The 23,515-nt window shown below is 37.9% G+C and overlaps 1 long non-coding RNA gene across 1 annotated transcript in view; it reads left to right on the top strand.

Annotated features, from left to right (window-relative positions):
* The first annotated feature begins 6,158 nt into the window (after window positions 1–6,158).
* The window catches only part of LOC110211215 (uncharacterized), a 53,917-nt gene continuing 36,560 nt past the window's right edge, over window positions 6,159–23,515 (top strand). Inside the window, exon 1 of the long non-coding RNA XR_013487463.1 lies at window positions 6,159–6,281. This is a non-coding gene — a long non-coding RNA (uncharacterized LOC110211215). The remainder of the gene's footprint in view (window positions 6,282–23,515) is intronic.

Here is a 23,515-nt window from a genome sequence, read left to right on the forward strand (position 1 = left end):
GGGGTCTCTCAACATTTGCACCGGAAGGACTGGTTTAAGACAAAACTCTTAAGGAGTCCACAGGTTCATCTTTGGTGTCTTTCCCTTTCTTGTGCTCTTCCTTCTTTTTACTGTATAACAACCAAGTTACACAATACATTCAGGTTACCCAGGTCAGGGAGCCTACGTTTCTCATTGTGGTATCCCATTGCGGCATACCTTCCAAACCTGCCATTCCCTAGACAGCTCTCCCATGCAGTCTAGACTATTTCCTCATCTCTGTCCCCCATCAAAAAGTACCTGCTTTAGGTCATATTCTCTTGGGTCTCTGATCTCTATTAGCTGGTCTAGCAAAATAATTTCAGATAAGTTGAATGACTTAATGGAACACAGGATCATGGTTTTAGAGACTAAAGAAACTTTGGAAGTCAATTCCAACCCCTAACATTTCGAAGATGAAGAAGCTGAAGCTAAGGGAGGTTAACTTGCTTAATTAATAAGTGTAAGAGATAGGATTTGAAACCAGGTCTTCCTGATTCCAGGCCCAATATGCTATTACACTATGTTCAATCCTTCCAAATAATATTTATATCTTAAAATAAGCCTTCAATGCTTGCTGGAGCCACCTGAGGGAACAAGTAATTTAGAATTCCCAGGTCTCTTGGGAGGGCCATCAAGAAAGATATTTTGGGTCAAGAGGGCCTTGTGTTAGCTGGGCAAATGATATCACCTAACCTACCCATCTGTAAAGCTGGGCCTATGGACCAGGAGCTCTATGTAGGAAGATTCTTCAGGTAGAACAAGAGCTCACATGCTATTGATTAAAGGCAATGACTTGAATTTCGCTTTGTAGTTAATAGGTAACCAGCCCAGATTCTGGTAGGCAGTGAATTATTGAATTTGGTGATTTATCACATAAGCACTTTCTAATTTATTTAATTCTCTAAATCGAATGATGGCTGTGCAAAAAAAAAAAAAGGACAGGGAGAATGTTTCCTTTCAAACGTCACTCCACACTTGCAAAAATACGGAGCCATTGAGTACCTGACTCGAATGCCTATGTTGCTGCTAAGATTGACAAAAAGTGTTTTTAAGTTCAAATGACTGAAGCTTCAGGGAATAAAAAGTCTATATTTTTCTGAAGCTATTTGCTGATGAAATGTTGCTATGGAGAATCACACCTGCTGCATTTGTCCAGATTTGTCATACTTGATGCCTGACAAAGCTCTAATTAACACATAATTGCTCCAGTGAGTTTGGGGTAAAACTGCCTTGTTTCAAGAGCTCTACCCCCTTCTCTGATTAACTTCTTTTCTGTGGGAGTTAGTGCTATAGGGTCAGGCTGATCTAATGAACAGAGCTCCAAACTGGGGCAGGGTGGAAACCAATCAGATGGAGGCTAGCTTGGAGGCAGGCCAAATTGGTTGTGTTTAATCACTGACATTTCTGGTGCTTTGGGGATTGGACTGAAACGAGTTACAGAGAGAGATGACAGAGGAGGAAAAGGAGTGGTGTTGTTTGTATGCCTGTGTGTGTTTTTGTGTCGGTATGTGTGTACATTTACAAGAAAGCCTGTTGAAAGAAAGGAAGAGGGTGCTAACCAGAAAAGGGAATAATGAGAAGCAAAGGAGAGCCCTTTTGCATTCAGGGTAAAGCCCTCTCCTTGAAAATGGAGGAGGCCACAACAAGAATATGGTGGCTTGTGGGGTTAATGATTTTCCTCAGGGCTGTGATTAGTTATTCTTTTATGGCCATATATCTTGCATGACCTCGTCTGCAATACAATTAGTTCCATATGTGATTTTGCCCATTTTCTGAAGATTTACTTCTTTCTAAATTGCCAGTTTCTCATGTGAGCCCAGAAGGGTTGAGGCTCGAGAGGGCGTTGAGAGGATGTTCATTCCCTATGCCATTCTGCAAACAATAAAGAATGAAAGCCATAGATGAATTCAAAAGTGCTGGGCCTAGACAACACCAAAGAACATTCTCTCTGAGCCTCTCTAGCTCTACTTAGCACTAATGGGAATTATCTGTGAAGAGAATAGATTGCTTTTTTCCCCAAGGACTAGAAAAGGGCAAATGTCACAGTCTTTTTTTTTTAATAGTCCCCAGTTCAATTCTTTGGGTGCTCTATGCATTTGAAGTTTCTGTCAGTTGAAAACCATTTCAACAGATGCTGCAAAAGATTTTCTCCCCCTTAATTCCCTCCCCTCTTGACCACCCTGCATAATTCACCTCCAGCAGCAACAAGAGGCCAGCTGCCAGGGAACATGAAAGAAGATAAACCTGGAAGGGCACCTGATGGGGAAAGTAATGGGAGGGTAATCTACCGAGACAGAGAAAAATACATTTATCTAAATTTAGACTGTAGATATTCAAAAATGGAAAGTCTGAGTAATAACCTAGCTCCTGCTTTTGTCACCTCTCAATTTCCCTGAGAGAAGGGAAATTCTCAAAACTTGAGGGTGAGTGGTGGACAATGGGTGAATGTCAGAGAGAGAGACACACAGGCTTGATGTTAAGAAAACACTTCTGGGCAATGACAGTTGTTCTAAAGTGCGATAGAAGGCATCAGACCATAGTAAGTCTCCACTCCCTTCAAGCAAAGGTTAAACATCCACTTATTGTGGATGCCATTGAGGGGATCCCTGTTCAAGAAAAGGTTGGATGAGTTAGATCATGGATTCTTAATCTTTTTTTTTTTTGTGGCAAGGATACCTTTGGCTGTGTGGTAAAGTCTATGAACCCCTTCCCACAATAATTATTTTTGTAACTAATAATAGTATTAGTTAATAAAAGTTCATATTGGTTCCCTGATTAGAACATAAGCACCTTGAGAATAGGGGTTGTTTCCCTTTTATCTTTGTATCTCTGCCTCTTAGCATCTCTTAGCACAACTAAGTACCTGACACATAGTAGGGGCTTAATAAATGCTTATTGATTGATGATTCATGTTGCTTTTCTCCTCCATCATCAAGATTTAATTAAAATTTGTACTATACCTCCTATTATATCTTTCCAGGGAATTTCAGGAGCTTAACAGATATGTCTGATGCCAATGCCTTAAATTTTGAGGTGGGCATTTTTATGTATCCATGTAGTGTGATAGATGGACTATAAAATCTATGGAAATGGGATCGTGGTAGGCAGCATGATACAGTGTTAAGAATGATGGTTTTGGGGTCAAATGACCTGTGTTCAAATCTAGGCTCTGCCATTCATTCACTGTGTAACCATGGTTAAGTCACTTAACCTTTCTGGGTGGCAATTCCTCCACTATAAAACTAGTGAATTGGACTAGATGGTCCCTAAAGTGACTTTTCAGACTTTATAATCTTTGACCATGTGTGTTAAATATATCTGTATACGCCTCTAGCACCTAATGTCATGTTCTGAATGTGACAAGTGTTTAATAAATGTTTGTTGTTTATTATGTAGTGGGAAGAACATCAGGTTAGGAGTAAGGAAACTTGAATTCTAGTCTCAGCTCCAAGCCAAATCTCTCATGATAATAGCTAATATTTATAAGTACTTTATAATTATTATCTCATTTGATCCTCAATACAACCAGGGAAAGTAGTTGCTATTATTATCTCCATTTTACATATGAGCATACTGAGGCAAATAGAAGCTAAGTGACTTGCCCAGGTTAAAACATCTAGTGAATGTCTGAAGCTGAATTTGAACTATCCATTTTGCCATGCCCCTATGCCCTCTCCTGAAATCAGGTCTTTATCAGCAGGATCAAATATTATTTATTTAGACATTTTATCGTTCTCTCTTGTTTTTATATCATCTACATTTCCAAATGTATCCTTCTCCCCAGAGAGAGATGTGAATAAAAGAGAAAGGGGAAAAAAAAGGCAATTCAGTAAAATAATCAAATGCATATTAACCAAGTTTGACAATGTATATGATATTTCATATGCATAGTCCAGTATCTCTGGAGGGAAGGGAGGGAGATAAATCTTCTCTTCTTTGGGGCCAAACTTGATATGGTTTCATTTTGTTATTGTTGTTCTAGACATTGTACATATACACACTCACACACACACACACTCATTTTATTAGTTCTGTTTATTTCACATAGCATTATTTATCAACAATGCACATGATGCTGTGCTCGTGCTTCATTTTGTAAGTTAAGTAGACATGAACTCTGACCTCTATACAGTGGAAGAGAGAAGAGGCGTAAAGATAAAAAAGTATGAGACAGACATGGTTTTTTGTTTTGTTTTGTTTTGTTTGTTTTGCCCTCAAAGAGCTGATAATCTGGTGGGGGAGATGAATCAAGACACATTGAAAAATGATTAGTAAACAAATACAAGGGAATGCTAAGTTGTGTGGTTCAGATATTAGCTATAAAGAGTTCAGAAAAGGGTGATGGAGTAATTGGGGAGATTTCAGAATCTTAATTTGGTGGTCAGAGGAACAAGAGTCAAGTGGAACTTCCATATTCTGTTGTCATGCCTGCTCTCTAACCCCAAACAGATTCCTCCCCGTATAATTTTCTCAGAAACCAATACATCTTGAAATTTGTTCCTATACTGTTATTAATTAAAAGGATCTGGGATTTTGGCAGTGTGTAGAACTTCTTCTAAAAGCAGATCACAGCTATCCTATGACTTAGTGGATGAGTGCTATACACAACTGCCTACATGGGATGTGTGACATCTATTTATTTATTCAGTCCAATATCTCCCTTGAGCTAAAATCCAGCATCAGTACTTGCACACTGGAAATTTCAAATTGGACGTTCCAGAGACATTTGAAATTCATTATGTTCAAAAGAGAACTCCAGGTATTTCCCTCCAAAATGCTGCTCTCTTCCAAACTTTCTTACCTCTCTGGAAGGCGCCTGGATTTGTCACTTGCTATTACCGCTGGCTCTGCACTCCAAATATCCAATCAGCTGCCAAATCTTGCATTTTTACCTGCATGACGTCTCTTGCATCTGACGCCTCCCTCCTAACACGACTACTACTTCAGTTCAGGCCCTTATCACTTCTTTCCTAGGTTATAGCAGTGGCCTCCTGATTGATTTCACTGCCACAAGTCTCTCTTCACTACAGTCCTTCCTCCTGATTGCTGCCAACATGATTTTCCTTAAGAGCGTATCTGACTATTACTCCTCTCCTTCATAAACTCCAGTGGCTTCCCATTGTTATATATTCAAATATAAACTCCTCTGTTTAGTTTTAAAAAATATTCACAACTTTGCCTCAATTTGTCTTTTCAGTCTCATTGTATATTACTCCCTTTCCTGAACTCTTCAATCCAGACAAACTTTCCTCCACTTGGTTTCTCACTCCTGGCTCTTCATCTCGCATTTCCACTTTCACTGGCCGTCCATCATACATGGAGTTCACTGCGCTTCACTTCTGCCTTATAGGAGCCTTCTTTTCCTCCCATACTCACCTCAATGACCATTTTCTACATGATGCTTTTATCATCCCCCTTGTGCCCTCCCTCTCAAACTACCTTGTATTTACCTACTTTAAATGCATTGTCTTTGTATTTCTCCTACATATGCTCTATATATTCTTGTCTCTCCCATTAGAATGTAGGCTCCTTGCGAGTAGGGATTGTTTTGTTATTTATATTGGTAACCCCAGTACCTAGCACAGTGCCTGGTGCATGGTAGGTACTTAAGAAATGTTTATTGATGGACTAATAGTAGGCTCTTAATTAATAATTATTGATTGGTTTATCTATGGTCTAGGAATAGCTCTGATGACCTCAATGAATTTTTCCAGGTGTCAAAACTTCTCTCTGGACAAGATTAGAATCCAAATCTTCTGACTCTAAAACTACTGCAAATATGTGAGACTTTCAGCAGTACAAATTATATAGGGTCATAGATACAGAACTGGAAGGACGTTTAGGAACTATCCAGGCCAACCCTCTCATTTTACAAGGACATTAAAGACTAATTTGGCTAAATATGTATCTGGCATATCTAGGTGTATAAGTAAGGTACGTAGGTAAGTAAACCAGATTTGCGCTGAATGTACACTTAATTAATATATTTTCCATTTTCATTTTCATTTCCATTTTCGATTTTCATCCTTAAAATGTCTTGTGCCAATGGAGAAAAAAGTGTATTTCTCCTTTCACTTTAATGGATAGATAGCTTACAAGATCTTCCATTCTGCCTTGTTTTTCTTTCTAGAGGGTGCCATCCAGAATTCCAGACACTACGCCTGGTTCTTTCTATGCTCCTGGCTGCCACCTGTTGGAAATGGTAATGCTTGCATAAGAAGCTAAACCCCCTGAAGTCAGTGATTGTCATCAGAAAACAGGTAATATTTGCATGAGTTTAGAAGGTAGAGTTAATATATGGTCCTAATTGGGTAGGATCTGTTCTACCAAACTTTAAAAAACCGGTCAAACAGGTATGTTTGAAACTAATGGAAATTTTGAGCGTAACTGATTACTTGCAATTCCTATCTGTTTTCTTTGCTTGATGCAAAATTCCTGGCCAATGTTACTTCTCTCTTTATTAAGGCCTGATTATACTTATTTTGGATTAAATTAGTCATTGCCAAGATTTTACTGCTCTGCACTGGCTTAGAAGTAGATAAAAGTTTTTAATTACATAACTTTTCTACCTCTAGTGCGACGTGTTAAATTATTGGTAAGGAGCATACAGCTTTGGAATAGTTAATGGAGTAGTGAGAGGGGGGAGAAAAATACACGTTATAATTTTCTTCCCACACCCTGATGTCTTACTGGCTGTGGTTGGAGCTCTATGGTCAGGTAAAATTCCAGTCCTCTTGAATAGTAGTAGAGTTCCATCGATATCATTAGTTTATAAAAATTTATCTGGAATTACCTCTACATTCTCCTACAACATAAAGTAAATAGACACAGAGGCATCACATATTTGTCGAAAGAAGCCAAGGCTGGTAGTAAGGAAATCTGGATTCTAGGGTCATAGAATCTTATATCTAGACCTGAAAGGAATCCCTGAGACACTTTGGTCCAATCCTCTAATTTTACAAATGGAGGGCAAGGAAGACTGATTTGCTCGAGGTCACAAGATAATAAAATGTTACAGCTAAGATCTGAATCTGGGTTCTCTGACTAAAGTCATTGCTCTTTCCACTGTACCAGTTCTAACTCTGCTGTGATGAAAAGAGTGAGGTCTGGACTAGGATCCTTCCCACTCCAAAATGCTGTGATTGTGTAATGCCGTGGCCTTCACTCACAGTAGGAAACATTGCCACAAAGGCACCCCTATATCTGCCCCATTGTGAAGGAATTAAGTCCAACAGAAAGGCACAGTGTTTAGTAATCAGAATTGACAAAATCTTAACCAAGTTTTCAACTCCTGCCCTTATAAATCACCTTTGGAATAATTGACATAGGAGCCAAAAGGATTTTTGCTAAAGCAGATGGACTCATGGCTGTCATTAAAGATCACCGTGCTTATTTAGAGCTGTCATTTCAATAAAAGAAGTCAAAGAAAATCTCTGGGCTCAGATGTGAGAAATTCTATGACAGGTTTGATGAAAAAACTATCTACCTGTCTGCTTATATACTTATTATATATCACCAATTCATTTATCTATCTACTTAGTCGTTTATTTGTTTGTTCATTTACTTAAGGCATCAGTATAGTATATTCAGAGAAAGAGTTTTAGATTATTACCTTTAGCCAATGAACTGCTCTACTTAGTTATAATCCAAAGGAGAAATATGAAATGAATTCAAACATGCAGACATGAAACCCTTGTTTTATTTTTTTAATATAAATTTATTTATTTTTAGTTTTCAACATTCACTTCCACAAGTTTTTGAGTTCCAAATTTTGCCCCATCTCACCCCTCCCTCCACCCCAAGATGGCATGCATTCTGAATATACCTTCCCCTAGTCTGTCTGCTCTTCTATCTCTCCCCCCTTCTCTTATCCCCTTCCCCTTCTATTTTCCTGTAGGGCAGGATAGACTTCTATACCCCATCTCCTGTATTTCTTATTTCCCAGTAGCATGTGAAAACATTTTTTTAAACATATGTTTTTAAAACTTTAGGTTTCAAATTTTCTCTCTTCCTCCCCCCATCCCCCCATTGAAAAGGCAAACAACTCAATATAGGTTATACATGTGCAGTTATGCAAAACACTTCCATAGTAGACATGTTGTGAAAAACTAACTCTATTTCCCTTAATCCTATCCTGCCCTCCCATTTATTCTATTCTTTCTTTTGACCCTGTCCCTCCTCAGAAGTATTTCCTTCTGATTACCCCTTTCCCAATCTGCCCTCCTCTCTATCATCCCCCTGCTCTCTTGTCCCTTTCTCCCCCTATTTTGAACTTGTATGTTATTCCCTCCTTAAGCCAAATCCTATGAGAATAAGATTCATTCATTCCCTCTCACCTTCCCCTGCTTCCCTCCACTGTAAGAGACTTTTCTTTTCTGTTTTTTTTGTGAGATAATTTACCCCATTCTACCTCTCCCTTTCTTCTTCTCCGAGTATCATCCTCTCTCATCCCTTAATTTTATTCTCCAGATATGACCCCTTAATCTTCAACTCACCCTGTGCCATCTATCTATCTATCTATCTATCTATCTATCTATCTATCTATCTATCTATCTATACATATAATTTTTTTCCTTCAACTACCCTAATACTGACAAAGGTCTCATGAGTTATAAATATCATCTTTCCATGCAGGAATGTAAACAGTTCAATCTTAATAAGTCTCTTATGATTTCTCTTTCCTGTTTACCTCTTCATGTTCCACTTGAGTCTTGTATTTGAAAGTCAGATTTTCTATTCAGCTCTGGTCTTTTCATCAGGAATGCTTGAAAGTCCTCTATTTCACTGAATGACCATTTTTTCCCCCTGAAGGATTATACTCAGTTTTGCTGGGTAGGTGATTCTTGGTTGTAATCCTATCTCCAAACCTTTGTTTTATACGGCGACTTTTGGCTGCCAAAGTATTCTAGTCATTATTTTGGATGGAAGAGCTCAGCATCAGTCCTCCTGCCTCTGATGACTTCACTATCAAGGGGAAGCAAGCCAGATGATTTTCCCCATTGGAAAGTTGCAGTTTTATCATGGCTGTCTCAGTCAGTCAATGGACATTTATCAAGCACTTAATTCTGTGCCAGTCATGGTGCTAAGTACTGGGGATACAGAGAAAGGTAAAAAAAAAATAGTGCCTGCCCTCAAGGAGCATACATTTTAATGTGGAAGACAACATGTAAATAATCAGGTTATGTAGATAGATAGATAGATAGATAGATAGATAGATAGATAGATAGATAGAGATATGATATGATATGATATGATATAATATGATATATGCAGAGTAGATGGAAAGCATTCTGAAAGGAGAGGCTTATACATCCCCTTTCTAGCAAGGAAAGAGTCTATGCAGAAGGTAGGCTTTGAGATGAGTATTGAAAGAAGCAGGGAAACTAGGAGGCAGAGGTAAGGGAACAGCACATTCAGACATGGGGGATAGCCAACACAAAATCAAAAAAGGAAGATGAATGTTAGTATGTATATGCATATATGAAGAGGCATTTATTAAACACTTACTATTGTGATAAACCCTAGATATACAGATAAAAACACAAAGTCAGTCACTGCCCTTAGGAGCTTACATAAGGGAGAATAACACGTATAGGAGAGCAGGAGGTCAAGTAGGGGTACTGTGATCTAGAAAGTTAGAGAGATGCTGAGTGGGGCCATAGGGAAGCAGATTACACACCTCATCCAGGAACAGTGGGAGAGTTAATTTGATCATGGTTCCAGAACTGCGGTGGGAATAGAGGGACAAAGACACACACACACACACACACACACACACACACACACACACACACAGGAAGAATAGGTATTCTGGGAAGGAGCTTGTAGAATGGAATGAATCTTGCCTGGTGTTTTCCTAAGATAATGTTGCAGGAGAGGCAGTCACCAGTCAGAAGGACAGAAGTTCCTCCAGGATGTGGCTTCTGGTGTGGTTTATGAGGCCAAGTAGCCAACAGGCAGCCAATAAGAATTTTTAAACACTTACGTGGCAGGCACTGTGCTAAGCCTGTAAATAAACAGAAACATACAAAGAACAATCTTGGAGAGGAAAACACTAGGAGCTAGGGAGAATAGGAAGGTCCTCCTGCAGAAAATGGGACTCAGTGCCTGGGGAGGATAGAAAGTATAGTAACAAGCTATATGCTGAACCAATACTCTCAATGGGGTGAAGGGTGTGTGTGTGTGTGTGTGTGTGTGTGTGTGTGTGTATAGGTCAATTGGAGTTGATGGCCAAAGAGGAAAGCAGTGTTTAGGAGTCTTGATGGGACATGGGACCTAAAAGGGAAAACTTGATAGGAATGGTGATATCCATCTCATCAAAGGGGGAAATTTGTATTTTATACTAAAAGTAAGGGAGTCACCAGAGTTTTGTAAGGCAGCTAGGTGGTGCAGTGGATAGAGTGCTGGGCCTGGAGTCAGGAAGACTCTTCAGTGAGTTCAAATCTGGCCTCAGATGCTTACTCGCTGTGTGACCCTGGGCAAGTCACTTAACCCTGTTTGCTTCTGCTCCTCATCTGTAAAATGAGCTGGAGAAGGAAATGACAAACCACTCCAATATCTTTGTCACGAAAACGCCAAATGGGGCTCAGGAAGAGTCAGACGTGACTGAAAAATGACTCAACAATAGAAAAGAGTTTTGTGAGCAGGGGAATGATATGGTCACATCTGTGCTTTAGCAATATCATTTTAATAGCCAAGATTGGATCAGATGGCAGAAGAGAGTAGGGCCAGGGAGATCAATTTGGATTTGATTCTGCTCTCTTTCCTCCCTAGTCTCCAAATGAGATAGTTTTGTAAACAGCACTTAACACAGTGCTGGGCGTACAACAGCCGCCTTATAAATGCTTATTCTCTTCCTTTTCTTTTACTCTTCCTGCCACAACTGTTGGTATGAATAAACAGTAAGGGCCACTCGGATCAAATGTCTTGTCTATATCTCAATCAATCAGCAAGCATTTATTGAGTACCAACTGCATACAAAGAACTGTACTCTACTGTTGTGTGTGGTGGAAAGGGATAAATGAAAAGGTCAGGACATAATCTCTTCCCTCAAGGAGTTTACAATATAATTTGAGAGAGAATATGTGGGGGGCAGCTAGGTGACACAGTGGGTGGAGCACTGGCTCTGAAGTCAGAAGTACCTGAGTTCAAATCCAGCCTCAGACCAAACACTTGACACTTACTAGCTGTGTGACCCTGGGCAAGTCACTTAACCCCAACTGCCTAAAAAACCAAAAAAACAAAAACAAATACAATACTTGATTCACTAAACCAAACCACCAAAGACAAAACAGAGAGAGAATATGTGTATATTTATATATATATATAATATACATATATATGTATGTATATACACACACACATACATACATACATATATGTGTATATATATATATACATGTATATATATATATATGTAGTTTATGATTAAGTGCCAAATGAATGGCATGAAGGAAGTGCTAGAGGAATACAAAGAAGAGAAATATAATCCCTAGACATTTACAAACTCAGTTTTAGGCTGAGGTAGTCCCAAAGTAGCCCTCTGATCATAATATTTCCTACTGTGCTTTAGCTTGTTATATACACTAGTAAAATTCCTCAGGAAAAGAGAATTTTTGCTGTTGTTCAGTCATTTTTCAGTCATGTCTGACTGTTCATGGCCCTATCGAGGGTTTTCTTGGCAAAGATACTGGAGTTGTTTGCCATTTCCTTCTCTAGTTCATCTTACAGATGAGGAAACTGAGGCAGAGTCAAATGACTTGCCTAGGGTCACACAGCTAGTAAGTATCTGAGGATGGATTTGAACTCTGGAAGATGAGTCCTCCAGACTAGGCCTGGGAGTCTATTCATGCGCTACCTAATTGTTCACAGGAAAAGAGAATACTGAGTTAGAAGAGTGGTTGATGGAGTGGACAGAGAATTGGATTTGAAGTCAGAGTACCTTGTCTTTATATCTTTGTTTTCCTACCTTACGAAAGTCATTTCTCTTCTCTGTACCTTAATTTCCTCATATGTAACGAGGTTAGACTAGATAAAGTCTAAGGACTTAGGACCATATAGAAACAAATTTCACTGGAAGGAAACTTAGAAGCCATTTAGACCAATAGAAATCCAATAAATAAAATTCAAAAACTGCAGCATACCTACTGAGTGTTCATTCAAGGTCTCCTTGAACTTCTTCAATGAGAGAGAAACCATTACCCCCTTAGCAACACATTCTATTTCTGAGTAGCTGGTTAGGAAATTTTTTTTTTCCTTTTAACATACAGTTTGAAATGGTCTCTTTACAAGGCCTACTCATTGATCCTTGTTTTACCCTCTGGGCTGAACAAGCCTAGTCCTTCTACCTGACAAGACTTCAAATACTTTTGTGACAGGGGTGGTGGTGGTGGTGAGTGCGATCTGTAGTACAAAGAACGTGACTATTCCTAGCTTATTCCTTTGATTTCTGACATTCTAGAAAGCTGCAGGCTATCAAATGATCTGTCAATGGCTCAAGCAGCTGAGGGGACTGTAGGAATATTGTTTGACCACCAGACAGATAGTCTCTAGTCACCTCTGAGTAACCTACTTACCCCCTGCCACTCTGACTCCTCACCACTCCCCATCTCCCACATGTCCAATGACTAAGCCAGTCCAGTGAAAGTCTCTAGCAGTATGATAGGCAATATCATACTCAAAACTACCCATGCATTCACTTTCTCTTCAACTCATTGAGCCACCATCTCCATGGACAGGATGCAGCCCCTCACTAAGACCCTACTAACTATAAAGTATTCAGCAATTCAATTTTAATGAATTTAATGACTAAACCATGTGATTTATTAATAATCATGTAGCATAGAAAAACTCATCAAATAATAAAAAAACATTTTGTTGTTACGTTGTTTCAGTTGTGTCCTACCAAATTTCTGGATCAAAGGAAGATAGAAGGGATCAATGATTACATGAATAGAAACAATATGAATTTTTTTTGGTAAGTTCTACATGGAAGGAGAAAGAAACCTCTAGTTTTAAGATATTTATATAGTATAATAAGATTCACAAAGCACTTCACAATAGCCCTTTGATATAGGTCCTACTATTCTCATCCCCATTTTATAGATAAGGTGAGTGATACACATACCAGAGGCAAGATTCAAACCAAGATTTCTCCTGAATCTAAGTCCAGAAGTCTTTGTACTATCCCATATTTCCTCTCATAAGGTCTAAACAAAATTCTGATTGTCTTTGTGTGACCTGGTCCTATATCATTTACATTAAGGCCACCTCCACAGAACATGGTGGGTATGATCATTTTGGACACCTCAGAGGCAGATTCAGTTTGCTATGGCCTCTACTGGCTGTTGATATGACTTCAAAGAGAACAAACTGACAAACAGCTGACTTAATGACTGTGTGTAAGCATAGCCCAAGTTTCAGAAGACTCATCAATGACATCATTAGCCCATATTGTTGACTCACAAAAAACACCTCTTTCTTTCTGGATCCTACTTCCTCCCGCACCCCTCCATCTCTTTCCTTTAGAAAATCTCAAGAAAAGCAAATCAGAAGTATGAGCATATGGAAGCAAAGAAACCACAGCAGAGAGAAACATGAAGCCTCACGAGGCCAAAGGGTAATAATACTCCTGCTCATTCTAGGTGACTGGAGGAAAAAGTGGCAAACAAGAGTATTATTCAAAATGGGAAAGACCATTAAATTGCTTCTTTATGGGGAGGGGAGGGGAGGGGATTTCTCAGGGAAGTCTTTTCCATTTAATTCTTGGATTAATTATTTCTAATAAGTGAGTGTGTTTAATATGCTGCCCAACCCTTTAAACAACAAATCTACTGCCACTTCAATATGTTCATTACATCTCTTCCACTTATGAAACTGTGTGCATCTAATAACTAATCAGGATGATTGTCAGGTTCCCTGAAAAGAGAACGCACTCTATAGATGAAGATATTTAAAACTGCATATACCACTAGCAGCATTGAATGATTTAAAGAGACTCATGGAGAGGGGGTTGGGGAATGTCTGGGAATAGAGCTCCAGCAATTCTTGCCCTGAACGGCAACCAGATATTTTCATGATAAACAAATGATTTCATGGTAATAAGATCAGGGATTCCAGATGAAGTAATTTCTATTCCCACCACCTTTTGACATCCCTTCTAATTCTGTGTAATCTAAGAAAAGCCAAACAATAATAATTCTATTGAATCACTATACAAGTTCTCTGTGAGGGCCTCCCAGATTCTCTTCCCATTCCTAGGATGAGACCATTCTTCAAATTTCTGCTCTAGTGACACCTCCTCTAAGAAGCTTTAATAGATTGACTATTCCAATTCACACTGATTCCTTCCTAACTTTCCATTATATTTGTGACCTATATCATAAATCCCAGCACCCAGTTAGGGATTGTCTTGTACTGTCCTTTAATTGTTAGAGGCCTTTAGGTGATACAGTAAATAGAATGTTGGGCCTGTCTCAGGAAGACCAGAGTTCAGTTTTGACCTCAGAGGCTCACAAGCTATGTGGCCCTGGCTAAGTCATTTAACCTTTGTTTACCTCAGTTTCCTCAGTTTTAAAATGGAGATAATAACAACATCAACCTCCCGGGTTGCTGTGAGGATTGAATGAAATAATATTTGTAAAATCATTTAGCACAGTGCCTGCCAGAGGGAAGACATTTAACAAATGCACATTTACTTTCTTCCTTTCTTCATGTATTTTGAATCTTCATTTATTCATAAGTATTTATTTAACGTCTACTGTGTACACCTGGATTTACTTCATCTTTATGAATTCATACTAGGCTGGGCATACAAAACCCAAAACAGAACATTCCCTGCCCTCAGGGAGCTTACAATAAATTAGTGGTGGTTGTGGTGATGGTAGGGATAACATTCATGCTACTAAGTAAATACTAAGTAAATTTTGGGGAGGGGAGGCACTCACAAGTGTGTACGGAATGATCAGGACAGGTCTTCCACAACAAGCAGCACTGGATTTGTTCTTCGAAGGAAGTTTAGGTTACTTTAGGTCAAGAACTAAACTATATCCTTTTTTAAGTCAGAGCACCTTATCTCAGTACTGGGTACACAGGAAATATTTAGCCAGCAATTGCTGAATTGTATCAAATTGAATTCTCATGGTGAAGGGGAGGAGCAGTCTCTTGTCCTAGGAATAGCACTTTGACAATGGGTATAGATGGCCTCTTGGGAGCAGGAAGAACTACCAGCATCTTTGTTGACTTCTTGTCACACACCAAACCACACACTCCCTTCCCACTCACAGAATGGGCAATGGTTCTCCTTCTTGTCTATCTAGTGTAACACAGTAGTAGGTATTCAGTTAGATCTCACCTTTTATGGAAGGGAGAAAGGTGAAGTTGTGGAGGGATGCCAGGATAGGGAATAAGGGACATTAGATACAATAATATCATTTCTGCATGTAAATGAATAAAACAAAAGAAAAATTTTATAAGCACTGAGGGTTCATCCACATAATTTTTAACAAAAAGTAGAGGGTTTTTTTTTTAACACAGACGCTATGTCTATACAATGGCAAACATCTGGATAGAAACATAAATTGTATGTGTCTTATGTTTGCCATTATATAGGTAGAACATGTGGATTTTTCTGTTTTCATTTGCATGATCAGCATCCCACAGACACAGCCTGAGTACCTTGACCTCACCTCCTGTGAGACATGAAAAGGTAGCATTGAACATAAGAATGTTAGTTATTACCATGTAATAATTTGCTAAGAAGGAAACTAGACTCAAACCACTACATAGAATTGTTAATATTAGGCTGACTGAGTCAAATGGGAGATTTACCAAAAAATAAAGGAAAAGAAGAATTAAAGTATATATATTTTTTCTTCTAGAAAACTTTTCCTAGCTTGCTTGAGTTGTTCCATTATTATTCCCTGCCTAAGAAAACACTATGTGCTTTCCACATTTCCTTAAAACAGTCCATTTGATCTTGTGGCTATAATGACACCTTTTCCCATGTCATTTCAGCATTGAGATATATCTATAGCTATATATATATGGGTGTATGGGTATGTGTGTGTGTGTGTGTGTGTGTGTGCGTGTGTGCATCTATACATATATTTAGGAACAGAGTAATTATTTTTGCATTATCTTCACAGAGTTATTTTGTAATTCCCAGTAAGATAACTGGATTATAGATGAAAAACTGAAAGGGACCTCAGGCATCTTTTAGTCCAACACCTTCATCTTACGACTGAAGAAACTGAATTCTTGAGACTCACGCAAGGTCACACAGCTAGAAATGGGATCTTGTAGATAATTTTTAATGAGGGAACTAAGGCCGAGAGGGGTGTAATGACTGAATCAGAATTTGAACTCGGGTCTTCCTGATTCTTGGCCCAATGCTCTGTTCACCACGTCATCCAGTCACCTCAACCAGTGTAGTATTCTTTTCCACTATACCATATTGTATCTGTTGTTATTATTATCTTAATAATAATAAAATGAATTCATTTATTTATAAATTTTAATATAAAATTAAAACATATTTTAATAAAAAACAATAATTTTATACCATCTTTTTCAGTATAGTTCAGATAAAGGGATAAGTCACTATCCTGTAATGATTCTTTTAAATTTGATGTTCTGTGGCCTATTGCTCAAGTGCATAAAAGAATTGCTTTTTGTTATTAAATAAAAATATTGGCAGGCAAGCTCATCTTCTGTAGGCCCACTAAAAGCATCTTCTTAAGAAGTTCAGCAGCAGAAGAATGGTGGCGATGATGAGTACCTAAGCCCATTCATTCCTTTGTGGTTTTTCTTTCTTTCTCTAGGACTCTCCATAATTTCAAAGATGGTCATTTCATATAACTTGAAGGCATGAGATATTTTGTGTGGCAACAGCTATTAAAAGTATCACTCAACATTTTTGTGGGTTGTTATATTTGGGCAATTGCGAACAACAGTTTTGTCTGTGATTGTGCTCTGGTTCTAGTTCGGTTTATGTGTTGTAATCACTTTTTAGTGGTGGTAATAGTAAAACTGTCTTTCCTTAGAAATAACGTATTATAATAGAAAGACCAATGGACTAGTAATTAGAAGACCTAGTTAGCTTTGTGATTCTTTGATAGTCATTTTTTTTAAGCATTAGGAGAGAAATATCCCTTTATTTTATTTTTTAAATTAATTTTTTTTTCAATGAACAAAAATTGATTTCCTTTTCTCTCTACCTCTGCTACCATTTGGAGAGAAAAGAAAAATAAAAAAAAAACTTGTAACAAATATGCATAGTTAATCAAGCAAATTCCTACATTGTTATGTTCAATATATATATGTAAATATGTTCATACACACACACATATATATATATATATATATATATATATATACACATGCCCACACACACACACACACACACACATATATATATATATATATATATATACACACATTCCCACACACACACACAAGTTAATCACCTTTCTGTTAGGAGGTGGGTGATATGCTTCAACATCCATCTTCTGGTATCATGGTTAGTCAATGTATTGATCAGAGTATCTAAAGCTTGTGAGGTAATTCCCCTTCTCCGCCCCCAGTGTTGTTATTGCATAAATTATTCAACTTTTGTTCATCTCACTCTGCATCTTTTATTACAATAATCTTACAACATTCCAAAGGTCCAAAGGTTGAGAAAAGTCCCAGAGATGCTTTGTAATCGTTCTCATTTCCCCCCCCCCCCATTTCTCTTTTACTGGACTTAGAGTCAGAGGATCCTGTTCTTGGATCCTGTTCCTTACCTCTCCTTCTACTAATAGCTAACATTTAGATCGTTCTTTAAGATTTGCAAAGTGCTGTAACATTATCTCATTTGATCCTCACAACAACCCTGTGAGTTAGGTGATATTATCCCCATTTTACAGGTGAAGGAGGAAAACTGAGGCTTAGAAAAGTTAAGTGACTTTCCCAGAGTCACATAGCCAGTAAATGTCTGAAGCAAGGCTCTAACTCATGTATTTCTGATTTACGACTCCACTTAATTTTCTGCTATCATTGTGATTTTTCAAAGTTCATTCTCTGGCCTCAGTTTATTTGTAAAATTAAGGGGTTGGACTACATGATTTCTAAGATCCCTTTTAGCTCTAAATCCTATGATTTAGTGCACTTACACCCCTTCCCCCCAATACTTCTCTAGGTTTTTTTCTTTAACCTGCCTCCCACTGGGGAGGATGTAGGTAGTGGGGAAAGAAAATCCATTTTTGTTCACTGACAAAAATAAAAATTATTTTATTTATTTTTAATTTATTTAATTTATTTAGTTTTAAAAGTCAAATAAAAGGATATTTCTCCTCTAATGTTAAGAATAAAGACTATCGTAGAATCACAGAGCTAACTAGGTCTTCTAATTCTTGGTCCAGTACTCTTTTCACTGCCCTCCTTCTATGGAGCCGTTATCTGGCTGTTGAGGTTTGTTTTGGGGTTTCCCCACTGGGATGCCTCATGTTCTTTGTTCAGTCATTTTTCAGTCATGTCTGATTCTTTGTGACTCCATTTGGGGCTTTTTTTGGCAAAGATATTGAAGGGTTTTGCTATTTCCTTCTCCAGCTCATTTTACAGATGAGGAAACTGAGGCAAATAGGATTAACTAACTTGCCCAGGGTCACACAGCTAAGAAGTGTTTGAGGCCAAGTTTGAACTCAGGAAGATGAATCTTCCTGACTTGAGACCGGGTAGTCTATCCACTGCACCACCTAACTGCCCCAGTCTTATGTTTTGTGTCTTTCTGATTCTCTTATTTCTCTACTCATATACTTACCTGACATAAGGCCCATAATAGCTATTAGGCTGGCTAAACTAATTTGAATTCTAGTGTGATTGGTTAATAAGGACCTAAGATGTTTTTGCTTCTAATGGTGACAAGTTTAAACCTCAAACCAGTCCACGGAGAGATATTTTTGGTGAGGGAAGCCTTTCCTAAGGAACCTCTCACTACATGTAGGTTCCTGGTATACTCTGAGTACATGGAAAACCTTTTGGAAAAGTCTCAAAATTTTATTTAGAAGTCTGGCATATGGCAAACTAATATAACATACTGTTTGTATGTGTCCAGGACACGGTAAGAATATACTTCTGATATGGGAAAAAAAGCTCTACATGTTAGAGCTACATGTTAGTTAACTGAGCTGCAATGTATAATAAGCTTCATGAAGTCTGAGATTTTCAATTCTGTGTTAACTCAGGGTATCTCCCGTTGCCTTCAGGGTCATGGTGAAATTCTTTTTTAAAAATTCATTTAAATTTTAATTGAATGAAGACAACAAATCCTGTAAACTCCATACTTTTATGCATTCATGATATGTGGATTAGAATATTCATGGAGCAACTAAAATCACAATGTGGGTCAAATATGGGGCAATAAGGAGGGAGGTTGTTGGGTCTCAGCTGTTGTGTGCAGTTCTTCTTTTTAGTGACATCGGTATGTGTAGCCATAGGCTTCCAGCTGCAGTTAATGGGTGGCCTTGGCTGGGAGTCGATTGTCCACCCCCCTTTCTACCCATGGGAGGTAGCATCATCTCTCCCATCAGTTGGAGACAATGAGAAACCATAAGGCTCTAAAAAGAAGAAAGCATTTACTAGCTGTCCAATATCAGCAATATTCTGTGTTGGGCACAAGTCTTGTTTTTTACATAAATCTTTCTTATTGGAGGTAGTCCAGGATTTATGGATTTCTTTATTTAGACGAATCTTTAGATTATATCTTCTGATACAATGAAAGTCTTCAAGAACTTTTAAGAAGAAGAGGAGGGTGTTGTGAAATCAAACAATAATGTACCCTGACTCAAAAGAGATTGGAAGCTCCTGCTTGATGTGGCCTGTGGTTTTCGAAGACAAACGTTCATTGAACTGAGAGGCAGATGTTTTGGGTTTGGTTTCTGGACACAGTACTAAGTTGTGGTAAAAGTGTTATACAAATTTGCTTTCATACTTCAGAGATCTGTCATTTCATTAGTGTGGGTACTTCCTTCACTGACACAGTTCAAAATTCTTCCTTGCCTTAGTAGATGGTCTTTATGAGCCTTAAAAAAAATACATTTCCTCATTGCTAACCATTTGGTGCCCAATATGAAAATGTAAGGTATTTTTTAGTGTTAATGTTTCTCTGAGTCTCTGCTTGACCAATGACAACATATATGAATATAAAACCCTCCTTTTACTAGAGCATAATATTCATGGAATAATGCCTATAATTCAAGGAAAATTGTAAACATTTTTTGGATAAAATGGAAAGATGTGTATGGTACCTTTACATGGAATAAGGTCTGGTTGAATGACTAGATCCCAAAGAGTAATCATTAATGAGTTTATGTCAATTTTGAAGGAAGTTCTTAGTAGATTGCTTCAGGAATCTGTCCTTGACCCTCTATTATTTAAGACTCTATTATTAAGACTCAAAAGATGATAAAGAAAGTGTAGGGTTGGTTGTAGACAAAATTCATGTTTACACATGGATATTTAGTCCACTAAATAACCTCTGAGGTCTGTTCCAATTCTGTGATTCTGTTTGAAAATTCACAAAGAAATCTGGGATCATTAATAGGAAATGAAGATAATAATTAGAAAATAGGACTCACAGTCAAAGATGATTAGTAGGACCAGAGATACCAAAAGTTAGTATGCGCTTAATATTTTTTGAATAAATACATGGTTGTTCTCAGGCATGTAATAGCAATGTGACCTTGGGAAAATCATTTCCCTTGGGCCTCAGTTTCCTCATCTGTAAAATGAAAGAGTTGGATTACATTATCTCTAAGGTCCCTTGCATATCAAAATCTATGATCCTACAAATATCTGTTTTTATCCTCAGTAAAAGCATTGTCTGCCATTTTGCTCAGAGAGGCAATACTTCATCCTAACAAATTGGTTTGATGGAATTCAGTAAAAAAGACATAAGTGGTTGAATTCACACCTTTTTTTTTTTAAGATGGAGGTGGAGTTGGTATGGTAGCAAAAGGATAGGTGACACAAAATTATTGACTTGAGTAAATTTTTCATTATTCATCTAGTTTTTTTGACACTATACTTTATCCTACAGTTTGACAAGTACTCAAGTATTTATTATATATAAGGCAAAAATATAGCCCAATGTCTATAAAGTTTTAGATACTTCTAAATTAAAGCTCTGTTGAGACATTTGTCTTAAGTTCTGCTATTTTTCCAGAATGAAGGCTCAGTAACTAAAGTTGATCTTGAGTCTCTAGACAAGGCTACTTACTAATTTGGGAAATCATTCTAGTTTTTGGAGATATTCCTGAGGGGTCAGAGTTTTAAAATATATGGGAGGATCAATAAGATGCAGTGGAAGGAATTAAAAAAGGAATGAAATTTCTGGTCAATTTTAAAGAATAACGAGGAGGAGGAGAAAGTATTGTTAGGAATCAGAACAAATCCTGACACTGGTTGTTCATAAAAACTTCAAGAGAAAAATGAATTTAGAAAACAATATTTCTGATGGACTTAATTGAGTAAACTAATATCTTCTGTAGGTCAGGATATAAAATCATACATTGGGAATGAGTAAATGTTTCAAAATATTTATTGAGACCACAGTGACTGCCAAAATTTTTGATATATACACACATACATACATACATATATATATACATACACACACACACACACACACATACATAACAGAGTGAGGCATTGAAATGAGTAATGAATCTAGAGGAGGAAGACCTGTGTTCATCTTCATATTCTGCTGCATACTGCATTAGGGAAATCCTTAACCTTTTTGGGTTTCAAACTCAGCCTTAAAATGAGGGACTAAACTAAAATAATCTGAGGGGTCCCTTCAGGTCTAAATCTATGATTCTGTGACATGCAGGGACAAATGAAATAATGAGTCCTTGATAATGACTCAATCAATTAAAAAGTGCCTACTATGTGCCAGGCCCTGTGATAGGCACAGAGGCTATAAATACAGAGAACAAAACAATGCCTACCCTCAAGGAGTTTACATTAATAATAGTGAAGGAAAACACATCTAAAAGAGTATATGGGATACTGACAGAAATAGGTAAGTCTGTTTGAAGGGGATCTTTTTTTTGGGGAAAAATAATGAGTTCTGTTTTGGACATACTGAATTTAAGATGTCTCTGGAATATACAGCTTGAAATGCTCAAAAGGCAATTGTTGATAGGGGACTAAAACTTGGGGTGGGAGCTGACTATATAGATCTCTGAGTTATCTGCTAAGAGATAATAATTAAACCTATGGGAGCTGATTAGGTCACAGGAAGAGAGAGAGAGAGAGAGAAGAGAAGAGAAGAAAGAGAAGAGAAGAGAAGAGAAGAGAAGAGAGAGAAGAGAAGAGAAGAGAAGAGAAGAGAAGAGAAGAGAAGAGAAGAGAAGAGAAGAGAAGAGAAGAGAAGAGAAGAGAAGAGAAGAGAAGAGAAGAGAAAGACCCAGGACAGAACCTTGGAGAACATTCTAAATTAGGTGTTCGATATAAATGATAAGGCAGAAGAAGTAGGAGAGAATAGTGCCATGGAAACTCAAAGAAGAGAGAGGATCCAGAAGGACAGGATGGTGAAGGTGTCCAATGCAGCAGATAGGTCAAGATGAAGACTGAGGCAAGGATATCAGGTACAGCAGATCAGAGATCACTGGTTACTTTAGGGAGTACTTTAAGTTTAGAGTGGTGTGATCAGAAGCCAGATTGCAAAGAGTTCAGGGCTGAATGAGAGGAGAAGTGAAAATAATGAGTGTAGAGAGCCAGGAGCTGGCCTGAGAAAGTGAAGATAGGTACAGAATGATAGCTTCGGGAATGATAGGGCCTGCTGAGTGGAACAGACTTGGGCATACTGAAGTATAAACATATATGCACTGTATGTTTATACACACACACACACACACACACACACACACGCACATTTCTGTATATAAATAAGTATACTACAAATATGTGTATATTTATTTTCAGTACTTCAAAAAAACTGTTATTTCATTAATGTAGGTATATCTACATCAGGAAGGCAAATCAATCACTACCATGACTTGTTAGATTTTTACTATTAATTATTATGGTTAAAAAAAATCCATCGCTTGATAGTCATACTTGTCTACTGATGGACTCTAAATGTGAAATGGTTATATCCCTGAATGGAAAAAGTCATTTTAATTTAATTTAACCATAGTTACTAACAAAGGAGTAGTCAGGATATTCTCCCAAAGCTGGGAATTGGTAGAAAAAGTGTAGTTAGGAAGGCCAGTCTCTGGATGTTTGTGAGAGAGGATGTTGAGAGCTGTTGAGAATGTGTGGAGAACAGGGCGTGAAAGAAGGATTACTGGTATGAATTGCAGAGAGGAGCAGCATGAATTGGAGGGTGAGAGGGAATGTATTATGTTGTATGTGTGGGTCTCCAAGTAGAGCTCTTTGGAGGGTTGGGGATGCTCCTGAGGCAAACTTTGGCTTAAAGTGTGTGATGGATTAAGGTAGCATATGCAAACAG

This window comes from Phascolarctos cinereus, unplaced genomic scaffold (assembly GCF_003287225.1).
Source record: "Phascolarctos cinereus isolate Bilbo 61053 unplaced genomic scaffold, phaCin_HiC Scaffold_1;HRSCAF=81, whole genome shotgun sequence".
Lineage (NCBI taxonomy): Eukaryota > Metazoa > Chordata > Mammalia > Diprotodontia > Phascolarctidae > Phascolarctos > Phascolarctos cinereus.